Here is an 18126-nt window from a genome sequence, read left to right on the forward strand (position 1 = left end):
TACAATCTAAGGTCCCTAACCCTCAAGGGGTGTACAATCTAAGGTCCCTAACCCTCAAGGGGTGTACAATCTAAGCTCCCTAACCCTCAAGGGGAGTACAATCTAAGGTCCCTAACCCTCAAGGGGCGTACAATCTAAGGTCCCTAACCCTCAAGGGGTGTACAATCTAAGGTCCCTAACCCTCAAGGGGTGTACAATCTAAGGTCCCTAACCCTCAAGGGGTGTACAATCTGAGGTCCCTAACTCACATTCATACATACACATACTAGGGCCAATTTAGACAGGAGCCAGTTCACCTACCAGCATGTCTTAGGAGTGTGGGAGGAAACCGGAGTACCTGGGGGAAACCCACGTAGTCACAGGGAGAACATGCAAACTCCAGGCAGGAGGTGCCGTGGTTGGGATTCAAACCAACTCTTAGGAGTGTGGGAGGAAACCGGAGTACCTGGGGGAAACCCACGTAGTCACAGGGAGAACATGCAAACTCCAGGCAGGAGGTGCCGTGGTTGGGATTCAAACCAACGACCCTAGTACTGCCAAGTGGAAGTGCTAACCATTTAGCCACTGTGCTGCCCACTAAGCTCCATTTCATGCTGAATAAACTAAATTATTATATTATAATATTATAATGTATCTTAAACAGAAAACTATCTTTAGATAGATTTTTGCTCCAGAAGAATTTCGTTAAAATAAATTTGCTAAAAATAAAAAAAATCTGATTTAGATTTAAAAAATTTGATTTCTTAAATTTAAAAAAAAATGATCGATTTTAATCCACGCCGATGAGAACTCAGTGATCACATGACCGCAGATCGCTCTAGCTCTCTTTTAAAAATGACAGTTGCCTTGCTGAAGTTCTAAAGCACTTGCTGACCAAAAAGATAAAAGACGTCTGACATTCCTGGTCTGGATGCTTATTCCTGGCTTGTAGCTCAGAAAGTGCTAAAGCCAGAATCAGCCGGGATGGAAGTGGGAGTTTAGCCATAGCACCTCTTTAATTCTCTCAGTATGGGTTTTCTTGAAGGCATAATAAAGCCATCTTAGTCTGGTTTCTGCTTGAATGTGTGTTTTATATGTGACACGAATTGCAAAAGCTGTAAACTTGTGACTTCAATTGCAATATCTATGTCAACACTTCAGTGGCTTGCATTATCTCCGCTTGCACGTCACCATAATACTGGAGGCTGCTGTGACTCCACTGCTGTTAAATCACCTGTTGGCCCGGGGTATTCTGGACATCCCTTGCGGCCTCTCTGTAGCTTGAAAGATAAGGCTATGTAAATCAGCCTCTCTTCCCGTGACCCTGGAGATGGAATGAATAAGCATTTGAAGCCGAGCTGTAGCCATCTAGAAAATGACTTTGAATACCGTTGTTTTTTCTTTATGTAAATCCTTGTGTCAATTCTTTGTTTTTTACTGGCTTCACTGACTGTTCCATATACCTAACCACAGAGGGGCAATGGAGGCACTGATCAGAAATAGTGGTGCAAGTGGTGGCTACATTGGTCTATGCTTCAGTAGGCAGTGGTCCCATTTTTCATTGTCACCCTTTGTTGGTTACGTAGTTAGTCTGGCTGAAAAAGGACAAAAGTCCATCCAAAAAAAAAGAAAACGTTATAATCCTATACCCACCGTTGATCCAGAGGAAGGCAAACAAAATCAGCAAAGCATGATCCAATCTGCTCCTGCAGGGGAAAAAATTCCTTCCTGATCCCCCGAGAGGCAATCGGATATTCCCTGGATCAACTTTACCTATGAATGTTAGTATCTAGCTATATATATGGTTGACAATAGGGGAAACCTGCCGTTGCCACCTTAGGAACACCTCTCTTTGAGGCATTTCACAGGAAAGATTAAACCCTTGACAGTAAAGATTAAACCCATAAGGTTTGAACGACTTATTTCTTCCTAGGAATCTGTAAATGTTTGAATGTTCATAGCCTAGCCACAGTTCAGCTTTTACAGAAAACCCACATTGACGTTGAATAAACTGTAGGTTACTGGTGAGAATCAAACCTCACACCACCGAGTGGGAAGACTACGTTGCCCTCAAATGCATTACCATGGCATTGCATGTGGTTCTTCGCAGCATGAAGAAGATTGGGTTTAACCAAACAAAATCATTCAAAGCAAATTTTGATCCATTTGTTTATTTCACCCTTTTCTGGCCAGGATAAAATGGATCTCTCAGCACGTCTTCCCCTTCTGAGAGCTGAGGAGCTTTCTGTACAACTGATGTTGGTGAGCATTATTACTGAGAGAGATATCAATTAGGAGCCGCATGTATCTAGAAAGCATCAGATTGAAGAACACAAACCGTATTGACTATTTGTCTCAAATCATCAGCCTTCCCACAAGAGATATGGCATCCGCATAACAACAGAAATGAATTCTGTGTTTCGTTCTTCTTCAGACGGCTTATGTATATCTAGGAATTAGGATATTGCTTCATGGTACGATCTATACACTGGGGATACGTAGGCCGGCAGAAGAAATTCATTACGTGGAGCCAGTATAACTCATGGAATTCTAAGCAGCTCTCGCTGGGTAATGGGAGCAGTGGTTGTTACTAACCTCTGGCTGACTGGTATTCACAGGGAAAATAGGAGAGGACCCAGTGGTGCTCTGAGACCATTATATTTCCTAGGCAATATACACGATATGAGTTCTACCTAATAAATCTATAGAGTTTGATCTCCTAATGAAACAAACATAATTCACTTTTAAAGAATATGCCCGTGCTAAAGAAATATGTAAGGACATGTGTCTAGATTGCACATTTGTCTTTTTTTCTTTTGAATTTAGTACACTGCTTTTAAGTGTGCATGGTATGCTCCATCTTTGTTTAACATGCACCAGAGGTTAAAATCAATAGAAAATTGTATGAACATTAAATTGGTATTAAACCCAAAAACAAAAGAAAACATATTGTGGCTTACTGATCCCTAAATGTGGTGGCTGCATTAGTTTTATTTTTATTTTCACCAGGTGATCCAGTAACACACTTCCCATCTTAGGGTGTCTCCACTCTAGATGGAGGAGCAACAGAGACACCCTTGGACAGGAGCATTGTCAATTTGGGGGGAGGGTGTTAGATGCATTGACAGATGTAGATGGACCTAACTAACAAAATAAAGCCAAACTCCAGCTAACACTTTCTAAGTCTTCAAACCTCACCCATCCAGCATATCCTTTGCCAATCAAAACACTGTTATTTGTGACTAAATTGCTCTAGTTGGCTCTGAGGTTGACACATGGAATTTGATTCCAGGGGAGACCTTTGCCCCAAAAACTGAGATTCTGGGATACTAATAGTATACTTAAAAGCTTAAATGGCTAAGAGATTAATTTAAAATGTAACTCTGGCCAAGCTATGGACATTCAAATATTCAAATATACAGTATTAAACTTCATAACTTTTTTTTTTAAACAGATATGACTAAAAATGTATTTTTTTTGCACCTAAAAATCACACAGAATTCTTTGTATGTAAGAAATTAGTTTTCCAGGTTTTAAAGCAAGCCTTCACTGACCTTTGTAGTTTCAGTTACTGTGGAACAATTCTAAAAGCTTACAACAGAAGTTCCAAAGGTCCAAGTTGTTCTCTTCACAGCTCTGCTCTTTTATCCAGCAGTGACTTGGCAGCCTTCCATCCTTCCAATCTCTAATGTAAATGCAGGGCAAGTGCTTAGGCAGGATAAAGCAGGTTGATCTGAGCTGCTGAGAGAATGACTTGAACCACATCAGTTGTTCTACTTTGAACTAGGATGAATTGCTCTGCAGTACCCGATGCCACAAAGGTTAGTGAGGGCTTGTTTAAAAGTCAGTTTATTGTTTGTTAAAAATATGTAAATACATAAATGTCTACAACTTGGCAAGAGGTTCACTTTAAGGAGGAGTTTCACCAAGTTCATCCAATTGTAGCATTTGTTTTTGGTGTGTTTATGAAGACCAGGAAAGATACTCTAGTCTTGGAGATAGCACTGGTGAGTCAATCACCTTCAAACATGGTATACAGTATATCTCGTAGAGCAAAGGTGTCCAAACTATTGCCCTCCAGGTGTTGAGGAACTGCAAGACCCATGAGGCCTTGCAAGACTCTGACATCCACAGGCAAGACACCCAGAGGCAGAGGCATGATGGGACTTGTAGAACTTCAACAGCTGGAGGGCCATAGTTTGGGGCCATAGTTTGGACACCCCTGTCTTAGAGTCTAGTAGTGAGAATTCCCTATAGTATTTTGGGTCTCCTCTGTGAGGCAGTAATGAGAGTGTTCTATTGTCCCAGCAGGATTACCTAATGACTTGTGCATTTATTAAAGGACACCAGGAAGCCATGATTTGAGGTTCTACTCAGTGCAGCCGTTGGCCAGACAGGCCAGTTCTTGTGAGGACATCTTACAACTACAGTCTTTGATAGATCTAATAAGCCAGCATGAGAGCTGCACTAAACTGAAATATCGGATTTAGATGGAGTTGGCCTTTAATGCAGGATGTTGTTATTGAACTCTTTTGCTTTCATATACAAACGCATCGTCTTCTGGCAGTAAAATGAGAGAGAGAGGATCCATCTGTGACCGCAGCAAGCTGGAGGCGCACAGCAATCAGACGGCTCAGGGTGGCTCAGTGCCACGGCTGTGTGTTGGTGTGCTTTGCTGTGGGAACAGCTGGCAAAGTTTGTGCGGTAGCATTTATTGTTGTAGGAGTCAGAGCAAATAAACACATGCAAATGCTAAGGGGGGAGCGGGCAGCGAAGCCGATCGCACAAAAGGTTTTCACTTCCAATTAACCTTTTCATCTTTGCTGGTGCATCAGATATCCAAGATGAACATATAAGCGCTGAGCTACAATCATAGAAGATGGCATTTGTATTTAATTATTGTTATCGTGTTCTGTTCCTAATGTGTCTGCATTGCATCAGTTGTTTCACTATCAATTTTCAAAAAAGAACTTTTACTACTTTTTTAAAAAGGTCTTGACTCCTCTCAGGTCAGTTCGTCATTTTACATTTCTGACTTGGACCCTAGTGGGAAAACCTTTCCCTGGCCTGGCCACAACAAATAAGCCCCCATTCACACCAATGCGATTTGACATGACAAGTTGCACCCTATTTGTGCCTATGGAACCATTCTAATCAGTGCCACTCCAACTTGCACGAATTTTGAAAACGGTTCCTGCACTATTTTTTGGTAATGTCATGTGTGACTTGCATTGACAATGCAAGGTTGGTTGCAGGTTGGCTCTGAGGAAGAGGTTGTGTCCTCGAAACGCGTTAGCCAGTTGGTCATCCAGGGTTCCATCGTATGGACTCAGATGTTGTTTGGATCATACACCTTGTTCAGTTTGACATGCCTGTGTTATTATGTCCATTGTGAGTATGATACCTATTTTTGTTTCTTTAATAAATTATTTTAAACGATAATGCACTAGGTCGGTGCGCCCTTTTTCTGTTTCTCCATTTGACTTGCATTGACATCTGTGCATGAAGTCCCACAGATGTTAGCAAGCCGCACATGAAATCACACTGACTGGCGGATTTGAAATCACACAACTTCTACTGAAGTAGCCGCAGTTTCAAAGCCGCATTCGGTGTGAACAAGGGACTAGAATGTTTGCCTTTCACCATACATATCATCACTTTCTTGATTTCATGAAACATTACTGTGGGAAATCCGCTAGATACACCCTCTAGTGCACGGGTGTCAAACTGGTGGCCTTCCAACTGTTGCCAAACTACAAGTCCCATGAGGCATTGCAAGACTGACAATTACAAGCATGACTCCCAAAGGCAGAGGCATGATGGGGCTTGTAGTTTTGCAACAGCTGGAGGTCCGCCAGTTTGACACCCCTGCTCTAGTGGATTCTCCTTGCTCTGCCCCTGTACTTTCTAAACTTAAAAAAATCCTGGTACACATTATAAGGTGTTTTTTTTTTTAGCAGGCTGAGCAAAATAAAAATGACAGATCGGTGTACTAACACAATGTTAGTGCAGCAGTCTCCCCTTCTGTGCTATTGTGTTCTGACATGGGCCATACTGATCTGCCAGGACATACTGATCAGTGCTTGCAGCCATTGGCTGAGAGTGCTGATCAGATGTCAGTCAGCTGTTGGTTTTCCAGCATGCTCGTTTGTTTGTAGCCAGTCAAGAGATCAGCTGATTTCTACTGTACTGGTTGATTTTGGCCGATAGTGTCCCCCCCTAAGAATTGTATAGTACGTACCACAAGCTACCATATCTTAAAGCAGCTGTATTGGGATCAGAGTGCTTTTGCGGTCCCTGGAAAACCCTATGCAAATACAGACTTTCTGAAAGTCAATATTTACTTTAACTTATATATGTGACACCACTGTACAACTTGTTGCAATACATCAGCCTTTCTCAACCAGGTTGCCCAGGCACCCTGGGGTGCCTTGAGGTTTCTTCATGGGTGCTTTGGCAAAAATGTCTAAAAATTGCCCAAAACTTGTATACAAGCCAGCAGGTGGAACAAATCTGCCTTTTATTTACACAAAGCCAAAGGTTTCCATTGTGCACCATTACGACCTTCTAGCTGTCCTGACAACCAATGACATCATCAGTTGATAAGGAGGATGTCAGCTGCCTGCACAGCATCCTAGTTGACCCTCCCCCGCCCCTCTCCGTCAGTGCTGGGGTCACATTAGCTCAGTGATGGAGAAAAACTGAGTGAGAAGAGAAACACCAGAATACTAGTCAGTACCAGTGAATGAAAGTGTATTTGCTTGGGAAGAATAAATCTCCTCTAATGTTGGGTGTCCTACATGTGTGGATGTTGCTGCGTTATATAAACTATTAGAATAGTTTTTCACATTTTAGAATGGGGTGTCCTTTTAAAATTATGGACAGTCTTGAGGCACCCCATTTTAGAATGGGAGACTGTCCATAATTTTAAAGGGTGCCTCGGACTGTCCATAATTTTAAAGGGTGCCTTGACAGAAAAAAGGTTGAGAAACTCTGCAGTACATACAGGGAGTTCATGTCTAATCCTAGGACAGTTTCTTGGCATACTTGTCAGAATGGTTATTGGATTCCTCTGTGGAGCACCTCCCAAGTGGAGAGAACATTTATTTATTTATTTATTTCAGGTACTTATATAGTCCCGTCAATTTACGCAACGCTTTACATATATATTGTATATTCACATCAGTCCCTAACCCTCAAGGGGCGTACAATCTAAGGTCCCTAACTCACATTCATACATACACATACTAGGAACAATTTTAGACAGGAGCCAATTAACCTTCCAGCATGTCTTTGGAGTGTGGAGGAAACCCACAGAACATTATTGCTATTAGGAATTCCCTGTGAAAGTCGCGGTGTGACATATGTAAAAATGTTTCCCTGTAGATTCATTCATAATGGGCAAACATCGGAATGAGCTAAAAACAAGCGTTTTTAAACAATAATGTTTTTCTTTGCTACATTGTACTTTTACCTAGATGTGATTCATTTACAGCTTATATCAGCTTTAATATCTCCCTCATCATATCACGACTCGACTACAGGCTATCCCCTCACCACAGGCTATCCCCGCTTCAGTCAGTCCTGAATACGGCTGCCAGACTCATTCACCTTTCCAACCGCTCCGTTTCCGCCACCCCCCTCTGCCAATCCCTCCACTGGCTTCCGATTGCGCAACGGATCAAATTCAAAATCCTAACACTGACGTACAAAGCTGTCCACCATACTGCCCCGAACTACATCACCAACCTAATATCCAAGTACCACCCAGCACGCACACTCCGCTCCTCACAAGACCTTCTTCTCTCTAGTTCCCTGTTCTCCTCCTCCCATGCCCGCCTCCAGGACTTCTCCAGGGTGTCACCCATCCTCTGGAACTCCCTGCCCCAACCCATCAGATTATCACCTACTCTCCTCTCCTTTAGGCGCACCCTGAAAACCCATCTCTTCAGGGAAGCCTACCCCACCCCCTGCTAACTTGACCGACCTCCTCCACTCTTCCTACCACTCCATCCCCCACAGCTATCTCCTCCTGTGCCACCATCCCCTCCCTCCTTGATTGTAAGCTCGAAAGAGCAGGGCCCTCGATCCCCTCATGTTTTGCATTGTATTGGTATTGTTCTGTCACATGTTCTGTCCCCCTTTGTAATGTACAGCGCTGAGCGAACTATTGGCGCTTTATAAATACTGTATAATAATAATAATAATAATAAGAGAATATTCCTTTATATTTCGAGTAGCACAAGAACTGGCTTTTGCCTTGACTTCTAAAACAGTTTTTACTATTGTGTAGAATGTCTAGTTACGAGTCCAGAACCCATAGCAAAAAGGATATTGACAGAGACAGGCTTTCCAGAAGTGTGTATTGTATAATGGATGCATTGTGAATAGTAGGTGTCTGGTCTGATAGACTTCATTGCCCGCTCAAGCTTAAAACCTTGTGAAGCATTCTTTTTATTTCTACACTTTGCATCCTCCAACAAAGATCACACACAAATAAATGGCTTTTTACTTTACATGGCGATGATTGAATGTAGTGTCTTGCTGCTGTTAACAAATGCCAGCAGTGGCCATATTCACAGATTATACGGCAGCACTGGAACGGAGTCCTCTGCACTTAGCGTCCATAATAGAAGAGAATAAACCCGACAACATTAGGCCCCTTCAGCTCCTCATCTCTCTTACTAAATATAATCGTGTTGAGCAGACACTACCTGCTCTTGCTCTCCGCTTAATTGGTAATTTTCTATAATTAATGCGGCTCCTATGCCTATGAATTCTTCTGTCGGCATAATTATGTAATAAAAGCCATTGTTCTCGACCATGAGCTTGTTACCTGCCGGAATGCATTGTGTCACGCAGGAGGCTGCCGAATATTGTTTGGACTCGTGTACAGATATTGTGAGCGGTTTTCCTGATACTCCTTTTATTCCTACGTCTGCATCAATTATATGTGCCGACATATACACTTCATCTAAGCTGGCTCTCCAGAATTTACATATTTATTACTGTGAACTACAGTATTGCATAAAACATCAGTCATAAGGCATAAAAAGAAGGTATTTTCCTGTCATCACTTCCATCACAAATCAAATAAAAATAAACAAGGGGCTTATTTTGCATTTATATATTGTGGGCGGAGAAATGGATGTCAGTCCTTTATGCTTCTGTGTCTGGAATCTCAATATCCGTCAGACAGAACCCTGAAGCCTAGCTTGGGCCAAGACAATAATTTTTTTAGTTTTGCATGTGGAAAAGAGATAAAGTTTATCCATGGCCAAAACTTTTGAAAACAATTGGATGGAGTGGGGAAGGCTTAGAACATTGGTAACATTTGCTGTTCCATATTTTCCCTTACTTCCCCAGGAATGACCTTTTCCAGAAGTGAGGGAAACTCAAAAGCAAACGCTAATAGAAGTCAAAAAGCCCTACTATGGGTTGTATTTCATCCCCATCCCACCCCCTTTTATCTGATTGCTAAATAAAAAAGAATCCCTATATAAATGCCCTTTTTTACTTGCCCTAAGCCACACTTATGTGGTGCTGCAGCTCTGAGTCCTCTCTTCTGTTTACTTGCTGCTTGGTTCCTTCTTTTTGGTGTGTAAGTTAGTGCATGCATGACGTGAACACCTTCTATTGGATGCCCAGGGCAAGATGAAGAGGACAACTTCATCACGGGCATGGTAGGAAACCAGTGATCTTAGGCTTCATTCACATTTGGTACTGGTAGGGAGATTGAGTTGAGTGCAGGGGCGGACTGACAACTCATGGGGCCCCCGGGCAATAGGGGATCATGGGGCCCCTGTGTCCTCGCCCAAACCCAAAAAAGCCTATGAAAAAGCCAATGAAAGGTACCAGGGGCATGTCATGGGGCCCCCCCACTGAGCCCGGGCCCTCGGGCAGTGCCCGAGTGCTCAAATGGTCAGTCCGCCCCTGGTTGGGTGTATTTATTTTTACAAGGGAAGGATAAAAATTGCCTAGTAGGATGGGTTGGAAGGAATGGGAGAGAGGGATGGGAAAGATACAGATTTTCCCTCTCTTCCTGTCTGGTAAAAGGTAAAAAGAACTGAATCTCTCTAACAAAGCCACTCTTTCCAAAACAAAAAGAAACATTTTGGCTATAGATAAATTTTGAACTGGAGCTCTGGGCAAAATAAAAAATTATATTTCTTTTACAAGTAAAATTTTTGATCAGGTTTTGTGTAGTTCTGTCTGTGACCCCATTGGAGACATTTTCTGTCACTTTCTATCGCTGGGACACCCATACAATGACATTTGTGGTCATAGTTGGTACATGGTGGCACACCTAAAGCAATAAAAACATTGTCAGAAGTTCTAACCCTTCCCGGCTCTACCAAAATCTGTTTTTGTGTATTCCCCTGGAAATATTCCTCCAGTAGGGAAATGGACAGCAATACAAATCTTTATTGGAAGTGCCACACTGCAGTATTAAAGTCAAAAGTATGGTTCTATTCCAAACATGTATTGGAGGCAAAACCAATGCGTTTTGATTTTATATTCAATTACTGTTTGCATATCCTGAACTTCTTGTGGTAGTTCCTTAGTGCAAGGAAGCCATGGAAGCCTTCCACTTATTACCCAAATACCTCATAGGACACCATAGGACATCAGCCCAACATTGATAAAATACATTTCAAGTTCCAATGTATCACGCACATAAGGTACCAGCATCATCAATTTAATACTCTAGCCAATTCAAATCTGACAACAGGCTCTATACCTTCAAGACTCTGTCCAAAGCTGGATTACTGCTCTCAGATGTAGACTGGTGCCTTCTGTTTTGGAAATACACATGCATTGGTTTTGACCATAGAGAATATTGGCGGTACCTGTGTCTTGGTTACAACATGTGCTTTGAATGGACATTATTCTGCATGGACATGCTCAACACACAGGCAAGGAATGGAAGATGGACTTTAGAGGTTTGTCAACTGAATGATGTCAATGCTGTCCAGCTTGCCCAGGAGAATTCACTTTAGTCTGCATCTGAGCTCAATAATCAGATTGATTGGTTTTAGTTAAAAATAAAGTTTCACTTCACAGAGTAACACCAGGATGGTAGGTTTAACTACTTATTTGCTGTAATGTGGTCCTGGAAAACACTGAAAATACAGCAATTGTTCCTCTAGGAGAGTTTTGAGAGTTTCCAGTTTTGTGTCTTCTCTCCTGAAGAAGTTGATGAATGACTTTGCAGCATTGCAGGATGTATCTCATGGCTTCCTGACTGACAGTGATGGTGGCCCAGCAGACTGCTAAAAGAACTCAGGAGACCCTGAAGCAGTGCCAGAGGCTGGTGGGATATATTGAAGGTCAGGGTGGGAGGGAGTGGCATTCAAACCAACTGCGGGTGGGGGATAAAAAGGGGGTTGAGCAGAATGTGGGAGAAGCTGTAGGGGAACTCTGCAGGCTGGGAGCTGTAAGAAAGCACAGAAACAAGAGTGGGATGGGGCGTATGTGATCAGAGGAAATCCATGCTGTGAGGGTACATGGGGCTGGGCTGTGATGTCATTGGCATGACTGCTCTCTCACATGAAAGGGCATTGTAATACAATTGATAGAAATGGGAATATTCTGACACACAACCAAGTATAGCCCTAGATGGTTTTCCCAGAATCATTTACTGATGCAAGGCAGTTTTTGGACCTAGGTGCCTGATGGACATTTGTAATTCCAAGATAAAGAAAGTGAGAAGCACCGGACAAATAAACTGTTTGCTGTTGAGATTTTATAACTTTTTTTTTCAATTTTGACAGGATTATATTGTTAGTGACCATTTACCGTCTCTTTAACCCCTGAGCTCTACTTTGTGGTTTTGATATTTAGTCTTTGTGTTTGTTGACAGGCTAGTTCCATCTGTGTATAAATTGAATAAATGGCTGAATATTTTAGACTGTATCACTGCAATAAAACAACGATCTTGAGTGCTTAGTTGGCCACAGGAACATAAAAGAATATTTTTTATGACTTCATCTACCATCCTAAAATGAGGAAGGCATTTTCATGTAAATATATTCTGCCAAAGTGCTGGCAGTACTTTACTTCACATTTTCTAGGGAAGGATTGTTGAATACTTTGGCCTACCTCCCTGTAAACATTATACTTAGCTTCTATCTGTCCTTCTTTTTTGGAATTAAACCCTACAGATGCCTTTATCTTCTCAGTTACCTCTTAGGTCCGTGAGGCACATTTCAATAATTAAATGTTTTTAAGGTTGACAAATGTTATGCTTTAAAGAGGGCCAGTGAATTAAGTTGTCATTATTGAATTTCAAGTAAACTTTGCTGAATATTCTTAGCTACGTTGTAGAATGTGTATTGCAGATTGGGATACTAGAGGGCGTGAGAGCTAATGGTGATATCCATTGCATCTTGGTTTGGGATCTCCTTGGTTTTGCCGAAGGCATCATTTTGCTTCTACCCAGGTTTACTGGCACCATTAGGTGTCTTCTATTACAGCATTGTGTTAACCACAATTATGCCACCAAAATGAATCTCTGCAGCCATATGCCAAGCACATTGTATTCAAAACTGTTTCAATAGTCATTTTTTTATTATTAAGGGGGCTATGTATAAAAAGTTCACTGAACAAATGTGACACATCCACACAGCTATAATGAAACTTGATGTATTCCATGTCGTATTGCTTATCTCTGGTGCTCTGGGTGGGGCTTAAAACAGTTGTCAGAGTTTTTTTCATGGTCCTCATTTATGTAAACTATGCTTTGCAGAGTAGGGTCCATGTAATTAAGTGCCATGTATAAAGTGAGAACCCTTGTCAACCATCAAGGTTTGGAAAAGTGGTAGGGACCAGGAAAGAGCAGACTACGGCTAGGTTCACACTTGTGTGGGTGGTTGTCACTGTGGGACCGCACCTGTTCCTGCAACCGCCCACAGAGAAAAATGCACTGCCGCTCAAGAGATGCGTGCGTGGGGGGTGTCATTAATTCTAACGGTACCCCAATGCACTGGAAACCGCAGCTCATTTTTCCACACTGGGAACTGCACTGCTCTACGCGGTTTCCTTGCAGCCACGTTTTCTGAAATGGGGCAGAACCATTTTCCATGCTTTTTCAGTGGATACAGCAGCCCATTCATTTGAATTTCAAATGAATAGTCTGCTGTGCATGAGCAACGAAGCCATGGGGAAACCACGTATATGTGAACCAGGGCTAAAGGAGCATGAGCAGAGGAGAATAATTGGATATAATGTTTGAATTTAATATAGCCTAATTGCTGTACTTTCATCCTTTAAAGTGTCACTAAACCCACAACAGTAAAATCAGTCCGTATATGCAGTAAAGCATGCTTGTTATACTCACTGTGGAACCTAAGGGGTTAATCCTCTGCATTGTGTAAAAAGGCTGTATTCTCTGATCCTCCCCTTCTTCTACTGTCCCCAATCCATCTACTGATCGTACAGAGCTCTAGGAGTCACTCTGCACAGTTTAGAGAACTTTTTTTTTTATCTTTGAGAGCGTTTATGTGATCAGTGCAGGGCCAATCAGCACTGTCCAGACAGAGGGTCAGGGGTCATGCAGCCTCATAGGACAGTCAGAGCAGAATGAAAACTCCTCCTACAAGCTTTACCAGTGCTCAGCCGGACACTGATAGAAGTGAGAAGACTGCTATATACTGCTGATGAGAAAAGGTATTTAGCAGTTTATATTTGCTAAAATAATTGCATTTCTATGCTGTGTGCACTGCGGGAGACCAGATATGGTGAAAGCAGGATCTTGGTTTAGTAACACTTCAACTGGAATTATCTAATTTACATCATGAATCACTTTGCTATGTCCTTCTGGCCACACCTAGTTTTTATGTTGCTGAAGATGATCTGCACACATACAGAGTGCCATTGGTACACAAAACAAAAGTAGCCATTAAAATCAGCCCAATGAAATTATACCTGTAAGTCATGTACAGTGCAGATCGCAGCAGCCTCGGGATACTTCATTTTGTTTTGTGGGTTTTTTTTAGTTTATGAAACCATTAAAAATAACAGTAAGTACATAAGTGTATATGTCATTTACATTGTACACTCATTAAAACTTAAACTAGTCCTAAACCCTCACTGTAATATTGCTATTTAAATTCAGCTCCTCCCATGTAGGGGCTAGCATAGTGTGATTGTTGTTTATTTTACCCCAGTCTTACTTTGGAGCTGTTCTTTGTTCAGTGTCCTTCATTCCTTTCCCAAACTTCTGACCGGGGAGAGCGTGCCCTGAGCCCATCATCGATCCTTGGTTCTACGTGTCCCAAATTTCTTTGCATTTCCCGCACTGCAAATGCTTCTGAACAAAGCACCGAATGTCACTCGTACTACACATATGCCCCAACACAGTGCCAGTGCATTAGAGTGCATGTGTCCCATGAGCCCGGCATACCAGGGTCACTCCAGTGAGACCCTGTAAAGCAAAGGACCCCCCTTTAGGTGGAAGCATCACACACTAGAATTTTAGGCACATGATGACTTCACAAAAAAGGAATGGAATGGATGATGTAAGGTATGCTGTTACATTTACTGCTTCTGTTTTTATGTGGGTGGTTTATTAACACTTTAGATAACACTTTTCTTTTTTTTTCCTTGTACAATGATTTTTTTTATTAGGTTTTTACATTTTCAAGATTAGAGGGGCAATGGGGTACAATAAGTCACAGGGACAATAGGTCCCTCGCAGGGGATCAATATGCAAAATAAAAGCAACAGACAGTACCATCAGTAACTGGATAACTGATATGTGAAAAAAAAAGAAAAAGGGAAACCACGCCCCAAATAGAGCGGGATAAGCTTTAACAAAAGCACATGTGAACTGGGTCACGGTTGAGGCTATGACAACTTGGAGTACAAAATACACAAAAGAGAGAGGAAGAAAACTTCAGACAAAAAGGGAAAAAGGATAGAAAAGGGGAAAAAAAGATCAAAGAGAAAGACAGGGTGCTGAGATGGCCTGAGCGTGGGGGTCAGTGCAAACCTAGACTGTATCCCGGAAGGGAAGGGTGAGTGTAAGACCATCAGGGGTTCCAAACTTTTAGATAACGCTTTAGACACATTGAATTTGAATAAAACAGCATATTTGATGCATTTGGGATTTCTTCATTTGTATGTGGTACCTTGATAACCTTGTCCTTTAAATGAGCCTCCTAGTCTGTTGTTTTGGCAGTATCATTTATACCCAAAGCCATGCCTTAGCTTACACTATCTATTGAAGAAGCAGCGGTGTCAGTAATCCCCCTTCTGCCTTTGTTGCTGCAGCAGAATTAGCCTCTCTGCCCTGCGGCCTCTCTCGCCTGTGTACACTGAGGTGGAGAGAGAAGGTGGCTGCCTGTTTGCTCAACCCCTCATAAACTGCCGACGTTCAGAAAAATAAATGTTTGCCATTTATTTCTCTGTAGATCATAGTGATCCCTGACCCTGCTAGCCCAACATAAAATATCAAAGTGATTTGTGCAAAAATGTATTTAAACTCTTTACCTGGAAGGATGTCCATGCTCCCAGCGCAGGATTATGGGATTGTGTCTTGTTATACTGATATTACTGATTAATGTTGAACATAAGCTCCAGAGACAACACTGCTGGAATCGTTTTTTAACCAGGATGCGTGTTTTTAAATTGGATCTGTGGCCGAATTATCACCCATTATGTGACCTGATGAGAATTCAAGGGAATGGCTACTGAGGGGGTCTGTTTTATCACTGAGTCTGATGGAAGAAGACACGTCGGCCATAGCTGGATTTCTGCATAGCCAATGTAGACCACAGCAGCCTTTCAAATGAAGTGGGGGTGGGATGGTGGTGCAAGGTAGTTGGACTAGAATGGCAGGAATGCAACAATTAAAACTCTGGCCATTAAGATAAATTTTGCAGCCTGTAATAGCCATCATATTTTTCTTTTCCCTTCCCCATACTGCTGTGAGAGGAGGAAATAAGAAATCTGGAAAACAAGGACTCTAAAACAAGTCTTCTCCCAGACATTTTGATGAATACATTTTGCAGCCTGTAGTAGCCATCATATTTTTCTTTTCCCTTCCCCATACTGCAGTGAGCGGCGGAAATAAGAAATCTGGGGATTTGGACAACAAGGACTCTAAAACAAGTCTTCTCCCAGACATTTTGATGAATAGATTCTTTTCTTAAGGCTGAGTGAACATAAGCAAAGCATAGACAACATATAGGGGTTGATTTACTAAAACTAGAGAGTGCAAAATCTGGTGCAGCTGTGCATGGTCGCCGATCAGCTTCTAACTTCAGTTTGTTCAATTAAGCTTTGACAATAAAACCTGGAAGCTGATTGGTTTCTATGCAGAGCTGCACCAGATTTTGCACTCTCCAGTTTTAGTAAATCAACCCCATAGAGCATGTCTATTTTTAATTCTCCATAGTAGCTAATATACAAATATTGTAATGGAGCAATATAATCAACTGAGTTTAAATGTACACTTAGCAGTATTTATATCCAAGATGGTAGTTTCCATTTGTTTTGATGATCTTGTTGACTTCCAAAGTGACCTTATAGGTGATGAGTTTCACAGAAATGATTGAGGCATTTGCAATCTAGTTTGGATCTACTTCAGTCAAGGTTTATAAATAGTCCCCAATGCACCTAAAATAAGTCATAGAATGCAGCACCACTCTTATGCAACATGGTTTCAGTAAAAGAGCGGACACAATGGTCTATTGGAAACGGACTGTGTAGGATTCTTTTAAGTTCTTTAATACAATATAGTGGTGTGATCTCTTCGAGTCTTATGGTTTCATCGAGTGTTATGTTAGACACTGTGTTGCCAGTTTTGGGTCCTAGACGTTTAAAATGTTTCCATGGCAGAGCTTTTTTGAGACGCTTGGCTAGGTGATTGGCACATCCATAGTATTTGATCACGGATGGGCTTAGTAACCAAAGTTTTCCTGTGCAAAAGCACTTTTTAGGCCCCTAATGCAACTACGAACAATTACTAGGATAGGTACATAGACAAGCAGATGAAGAGTAGACCTACTGATGCTTTGAACACTCCCGTGGTCTAATATGCAGCTGGAGGCAGACAATGACCACCACCCAGACTCCAGCATGTGCCTGCCCTACATAAAGCATACATTGGCCCATTACTCTCAGTTTGTCCTGCACAAAGAATATGTCCACTCCTGCAGTTGATGTCAGGATGGAGCCGGTATCCAGGGCAGATGTTTGTTGCCCGACATTGTCCCCAGGACAAATGACAAGTCATGTTACATTTTTCATATCACAGTATAGGTATAAAAAATAACAGGGGTGCTTGTATACCTCATAAAAAATCTTTGTGGGATACCCATCCCCTACCCAATGCCAATGTTTCAAATCTAAATGTTTTCCTACATGGCCTCCCTATACTTTCAAAGGGGAAGATCCAGTTACAGGAATGTTTTATCAGTGTCTCTCTATTCTCCCAAACTTGTGATACTCATTTTTAAAGCAAATGGTCTTGGTGCAAGAAAGGGGTGTACCTTTCTGTAGGCAAAAGTGGCTTTTGGTTCCTGCATGTAGCAAATCTATTTCCTCAGGAAATCCCAACCAAGCAGAGTCAGAAATGATGCAAAGTTGTCAGGTACTGCCCTGCGGATTGTCAGCTTCTGTAATGCAAGGAAAGTAAAATTGTTAATTGGTTGTGTTTGTGAGTTCAGCAGCTGCTTATTTTAAAACAATATACTGCCTTTTAATTAGTCCAGAGTTATTTTTTTTTAATTAATTCATTTTTCGAGACTTTGTTCTTTGTGCATCAGGCCGTGCTGTTTAATGTGTCGCTGTTAATACCTTCGATTAGAAATGGATTATAGCCTGCCACTGTTTACAAAGTGTATCAGTTTAATATCGTTCTGATTGTTAATTGCTCAAATGCACTTTACATTTATTCATCTTATGCTAATTATGAGGAGGGGAGGTAGGGTACCCTGTCAACCACAAACATTTCTTTTCCCCTGCCTCATTTTACCAAGTCCTCTCTGTGGACCCCCGCTAGTTCTCTTTTTCTCTTTTCCTTTTGTATGTTGATTCGTTCTGCACCTCTGCACACATTTTGATCTGTCTGTGATTAAGAACAGCGAACATCTGTTTTGTAATAAGTGTGGTTGGGGAGCGGGAGACAGAGGCTGCAGATGG

At 41.8% G+C, this 18126-nt stretch overlaps 1 protein-coding gene across 1 annotated transcript in view; it reads left to right on the forward strand.

Annotated features, from left to right (window-relative positions):
- The window catches only part of CDH4 (cadherin 4), an 824561-nt gene that overhangs the window by 84981 nt on the left and 721454 nt on the right, over positions 1-18126 (forward strand). The window lies entirely within an intron of this gene.

Source organism: Staurois parvus, unplaced genomic scaffold (assembly GCF_062004578.1).
Source record: "Staurois parvus isolate SC_StPar_1 unplaced genomic scaffold, SC_StPar_1.0 ptg001349l, whole genome shotgun sequence".
Classification (NCBI taxonomy): Eukaryota; Metazoa; Chordata; class Amphibia; order Anura; family Ranidae; genus Staurois; species Staurois parvus.